We start from the raw sequence: 6,750 nt of genomic DNA, 5'->3' as shown, positions 1-6,750 counted from the left end.
TGGACTAGATCCCCAGTGGGGGTGCACAGTATGCACATCTTTCACTAATGTATTTCTATACTTAATATTTAATTTAAATATCCTCATACTTTCTCCCTCCCACTTTCTCTTTCTCTCAAATTAATAAAAAATATATTGAAAAATAAAACCTAAGAATCAATGAGCGATCCAAATGTGGAAGAAATTTTTGCTGACTACAAATTAATGGGGCTGGACAGAAAGGTCTAATTGAGGAGCTACCTATGTGGCAATCTGACTTGTGTTCCTGCCACGGCTGCCTTCCTGAATTCAGAAACACAAGATCTCTGCCAATCAAAATTCTGGAATCCATTTCTCTGCTTTGTACTTCCTAGCCTCTGTCTTTCTTAGCAGTTTGTTTTTTTTCAAGTATGACTCAGAGGAAGGTGAGACAGTCATTGGCACTTTCCCACTCTAGGCAGTTTTGTCATCACAAGTAATGTATTTTTTTTTTGTGGGACAAAGACAGGAAGAACCCTGGAGGTAATGTTTGCATATTTCATCTGCTCTCTTTGTTTGGAATGTCAGAGTCAGGCCATACATGGAGAAAAGCATTCTAGCAGTCAAACAGAACTATTCTAGATGGGGCTGTGGGAATTATGCTCAAAATAACACTTCAATCTTTGCACACCAGCAAGACTGACACTCCAGTGAGGCAGGCAGAGGCAGGAGATCACACAAATTTGTAGGCTGCCGTAACTGCAAGAAAACCAACTGGAGCATGAAACTCTGGGGAGTGAACTGCTCCATGACGACTGCAAAGTTCCTTCCATCCAGCAATGTTGCAGGACAAGTCAGGCAACGTAGAGTTCAAACAACTGATTTATGCTGACTAGCCAACAGGTTCTCTACTACTCTTTAATTCACAGGCCCAGGACATTCTGTTTTATTTTAATCCAAGTCCTCCTTATGATTTCATATATCTTCTAATGCATGCCTATCTCCCCTTCCTGCTCCTCCCAGTTTGTCCTGGAGCTGGATAAGCCAGAATACTTGTTGCATCATCCCTGATGCTGTTTACTTCTTTTGCATGTCCAGTATTGTTTTATTACATTGTCGTTAACCTGTGTGGAGGTACTGTAACTGGGTCAACAGGATGAGGAAGATGTGCAGTTGCCTCAGTGGGTTCCTTTGTTCCACAGTTGAATGCCAACTTCATCCACATTACTTACGTTGTATTCTTGTTTTCCCCAATCCACTGTCTTATTCTTTTCTTTTACTCAACAACAACAACACTAAATTTACCCCACATATGCACACTGTTCACCAATGTATTCACTATAATCAATATATAATTTAAATATTCTCATACTCTAATACCTATTTCCATTCTAAATAATGTTATCCATGATATGCATCAAACGATGTTTTAGCTACAGATGGGTGAAGAGGATTTAAGAATCAAGGACAGAAAGAACCCTGGAACAGTGTTTGGATATATATATATATATATATATATATATATATATATATATATATGTATTTTATTGATTTTAGAGAGGAAGGGAGAGAGGGAAAGAGATAGAGACATCAATGATGAAAGAGAATCATTGATTGGCTGCCTCCTGCACGCCCCCTACTGGGGATTGAGTCGGCAACCCAGGCATGTGCCTTTGGCCGGAATCAAACCTGGAACCCTTCAATCTGCAGGATGACGCTCTATCCATTGAGCCAACCCAGCTTGGGCTGGATTTGTATATTTTATCTTCTCTCTTTGTAAAAGAAATACACAATAGTGGGGCTGACAGAAACCCGTGCACACCCTTTGTTGATACACATAGTTTTTAAACACATAAATCCATATCCAAGGTTAAATAAATGGGTAAGAACTTTGGGGTTGTGAAAAAAATAGTGTCAAATAAGGAAGGGATACATCATGGTATAGACAAAAAGTGAGATTTCAGGAAAAGATTTATGGCAAGAATTAGAAGATCAATAAGATTTAAAATGCAACAGCAGAATTTAAATAGATTTTAGAGGCAATAAAGCAGCAAAACTGATGCACTGGAAAATTTAGTTATTGATGAAGGTCTCTCTTAAGATGTATAGGGAATAATAGGAGGGCAATTGTAGATATAAAGAGAAAACACAAAGTAAATCCAAGAATTACGGTGTTTCTGAGAAAGGAAGCAGATTAATTGGCATGAAATCAATAATCAAAGATATACTTTTAAAAATTTCTTAACTTGGATAGTCACCTGATTACACTGATTTCCAATAAATATAAGCAAAAATAGACATACTAGAAACTTTAAAAAATAAAAGATTGAGAAAATAATTCTATTAACATTTGGGCAAAAAGAAAATGTACTTAAAAGGTTAAACAATTAACCCAGCTGTGTGGCTCAGTTGGTTGCACATCGTCCCATATACCAAGAGGTTGCCGGTTCGATTCCAGGTTAGGGCACATCCTAGGGTTTTGGGCTTTATGTCCAGTGTGGGGTGTGTAGGAAGCAGCCAATCAATGATTGTCTCTCATCACTGATGTTTCTATCTCTCCCCCTTCCTCTCTGAAATCAATAAAAATGGATCAACCGAAGGACTTGTATGCATGCATATAAGCATGACCAATGGGTGCAAGATACTGGGAGGTAGGGGAGGCCGGGGGAAGGTCAAGGGTGGAAAAAAGGAGACATATGTACTACTCTTTGCAATACTTTAAGCAATAAAACAAAATTTAAAAATATATATATATTTAAAAAAACAAAAACATTTAAAAAAGGATAAACAATCAGATGTGCCTCCAATGTTTGTGTTAAATTTCTGGAGAAAATAAAGCCTAGTGTGCAAGTTTGAGAGGGAAATATATGATTAAAGAATTTCATGCTGAGTCAAGTTGCAAATGCAGCAGAAAGTCCTCTCTGCTCCATTTTTGCACTTGTGAGTGTAATGTGTTTAATCCCCAGCACCTGTACTGTAAACATCATAGGAACTGAAATTAAATTCTTGTTTTGAGCAGAATCCCATGCAATCAAAGATTCCAAAAAGTTAGTAAAAAAATCCCTTCAGTGAAAATATGATTTCAATTGACCATCAAAGGAAGAAGAAAAGTTCTTAATTTTGAGTTTTATTAGTAATGATGTCCCCAAATTGTGTGACTTTTCTCTTTAGAAGTTTTTTAATTTTTTTTTTTTTTTTACATTGGGTAGATAGGTAGAGGGTGAGTCTCAACATCCAGAATAAGATTGCAGCCATGGAATCTCTGAATTGGGACAATAATAATATCTAATATTTATTGAATACTTATTGTGAACTGGTACTGATCAAAGACCTTGATGTGTGCCAGCCCATTTAATCTTCTTAATCATCCTGAGCAGTTAGTTATTATTATTAGCCACATTAACAGATGAGGAAACTGAGGCATAGAGAAATGAAGTCCTTTGTGTAAGGTTGAACAAGGATTTGAACCAGGCTTTCTGGCTGGATATTATACGGTGGATTTCTAACCACAGCTGTATCCACCCTTCTAAGTAGAAATAAAGAATACAAGAGGTCATTTACATCCATTTCTTTATTTTGCACATGTGAACTTTGAGGATCAAGGGTTCCTCAAGATCAAGTTTTAGGTGGCCAATAGAGTTGAGAGTGCTGGTGTTCTTTGCTTGAAGGTGAAAAATTCAGGAAGCAGGAGGAGTTATGAGGCAGGGAACCATCGTGGGGACAGGTTCAAGTAGCAGTTCTGTAGGAGCAACCAGGTAGGTGTGTGTCTTCCTTTCCCTGCCTTATGCCAAGTGGTGAGTGACAGACAGAGGTATTTGCCCCCAGGCTGGACAGTAGGTATATAGAGGCACAGCCGAGCCCCAGGTGTCACCCACTGACAAAGAGGACACATTCCCACTTACTGGTTGTAAGCTACTGGTGCTCTTGCCTGGAAGCACACGGGTCCCTCCCACTCCTAAATGCCAAGGTAGGCTGTGGTAACCACAAAATAGCCTTCAATCAGTCTAATCTCAAATACAGAGATAAGCATATAACCTACATTACCAAATATTTAATGGAAACAACATTTGAAAGAAAGAAGTCAATCTTAACAGAGTTAATAAGAGACATTAAAAATCTGTAATAATAAAAGCATAATAAGCAAATTATACCGGACGTCCTTCCGGATGAAGCCGGGGCTGCGAGGTAAGCCTGGTCCCAGGTGCCAGAGGGAAACTGGTGCCGGCAGCCAAAGGAAGGAAGGCCTACTCTCGCATGAATTTCGTGAATTGGGCCTCTAATATGAAATAAGAACAGAGCATTATTAACTATGTATTTAAAATTCTTGTAAATAATCTTAATTATTACAAAAAGGTTAGTAAATTGAATAAGTAGCTGAAAAGTCAGCTGGAAGATTGAACCTAGAAAAAAAGATAAATAGAAAGTACTAAAAATGTTAAGAGCTATGCAAGGTAGTTTAAGAAGTTTCAACATTTACCAAGGAAGATTTCAGGAACAGAGTTCTGAGGGGTTGGAGAGGAAGTACTCAAAGATATAAGAAAAGAAAAATGTACAGAATTGAAAATGTGGTCATACAGATTGAGAGGGCCATTAAGAACCTACACTTCCACGCTGTGGCAAAATTATTGATCAATGGAAAAAAGTGTTCTCAAAGCTTTGTGAGGAAGAGAAATATAATTCATACAATGGAATGAGGATCAGATTGTTTTTAGGCGTCTCTTTGATCCAACAAGAAGACACAGAACAATATTTGCAGTTCTAAGAGAGAGAGGAAAAAAGAAACTAAAACTTGTATCCATACAAACCAGTACTCAAGTGTGACAGCAAAATGCATGAGCAAGGACTCTAAGTGTGCCATCTGAACATTCGAACCTGAAAGAATGCCTAAAAGTTCTACTCTAAAAGAATTTAAAAGATGAATTGAAGAAGAAAACGTGGGATACGTATAACAGTGATGCCTCCAAAATAAAAAAGATTAAGACATGATTTAAGGTTAAATTAGAATAAATAATTAAAAAATTAAGATTCAGATGATCTCAACATGAGAGGTGGGTGGTGTTGGGGTTGAGGAGTGAAGAGGGAATTAGAAATAAAACCTCTTGTTATATTTCAGGGGATGCAAGGGAGAATGGAGTAACCCTTCTCATTAATGGAAAATTATGTCTGGATATTTGTGTTAACCTGAGGATAACCAGTTGAAGAACTGAGAGAGAATGCATAATTTAAAACATTAGGGGAAAAAGAATGAATAACTCATGCTCAATTCAAAGATATGTAAAAAAGGAGAAGAAAAGAAAACCAAGAAAGCATGGCGTATACAAAATTTAAAACAAGATGGTGAATAAGTTGAAATATGACTAGTCCCAAGAAGTATGGGTGAGTTAACTTGGACAATTAAAAGACAGACTGAATTTAGATTATATTTTAGATTATATTTATAGGAGACAATGATAACAATAGGAAAATTAAAATAATGATAGAGAAATTGAGGTACCAGAGAAATATTAACAGGACGGAAGTGAGAATCACAATAATATCAGCTTAAAAAATCAAATCAAAGTCCAAAACAGAAATAGAGAAAAAGATAAATATTTCACTCTGATAAAAGATGCCATCTAAAAAGAAAAAAAATAGTATAACTTAATAGCATAATTTTTAAACATAAGGAGGAATACATAAAAGAAGTTGAAAATCTGCAAAAATAATAAATAACTTTAATATATCTTTTCTAGATTCCAATAATTCAAGCAAGAAAAACATCATTTTGCTTTGTTATTGCTTATTAATTATCATTTTTTTTTCCTCTGGCCAAATCCATCCAAAAAACTGAAGCTATTTTTGGAGTTTTCATAAGCTGGATTGATCAATCTTTTATTGCTCCTAGATTTTAAATCAGGCTTTTCTCATTTCCAGGTTGTAAATAATTTACCCATTTCCCTCCCATTACCTGTATGATTTCATATTTAAAAATTTAGATCTATGATCAAAATGGAATTTGTTCTGGCTTATAGGTGAAATATAGATCCAATTTTTATCTTTTTCCAAATGGTTATCCATTTATTCAATACTACTTATTAAGATATCTCTCTGTACCTCAGAAATTTGAGATACCACATCTTCTATATATAAAAGCCTAAGTGACCATCGACAGTTCGACTGTCTGACCAGTAGCTATGATGCACACTGACCACCAGGGGCAGACGCTCAATGCAGGAGCTGCCAAGCTGCGGTGACTTGGCAGCTGCAGTTCTCGGGTGACGCACCTACCAGAGAGGAGGGAGCCTGATCCCTGGGTGCGTCACCAGAGAACCACCCTCTCTTAATCTGGGACCCCTCAGGATATGTAGGAGAGCTGGTTTTGGCCTGATCCCCGCAGGCCAGGCCGAGGGACCCCACTGGTGCACTCGGCCTCTAACTTATGATATTTATGGATCATTTATCTTATTTCATTGATCTGTCTACTCATATGCCAATATCGCAGTGTTTTATTTATTTATTTGTTAAATATATTTTTATTTATTTCAGAGAGGAAGGGAGAGGGAGAGAGAGAGATAGAAACATCAATGATGGGGGAGAGAATCATTGATCTGCTGCCTCCTGTAGTCCCCTTCACTCCCCCCGCCCCCTCACACACACTGGGATCGAGCCCTCAACCTGGGCATGTGCCCTGTCTGGGAATTGAACTGTGACCTCCTGGCTCAGAGGTCGAGGCTCAACCACTGAGCCACACTGGCCAGGCGATTAATGAAAACTTTTAATGTTTATGTAGCCAGTAATAATAATTAACAGTAA

The sequence above is a fragment of the Myotis myotis genome, unplaced genomic scaffold, assembly GCF_014108235.1.
Source record: "Myotis myotis isolate mMyoMyo1 unplaced genomic scaffold, mMyoMyo1.p scaffold_m19_p_9, whole genome shotgun sequence".
NCBI classification, from domain to species: Eukaryota; Metazoa; Chordata; class Mammalia; order Chiroptera; family Vespertilionidae; genus Myotis; species Myotis myotis.
Note: the sequence above shows the minus strand (reverse complement) of the source record.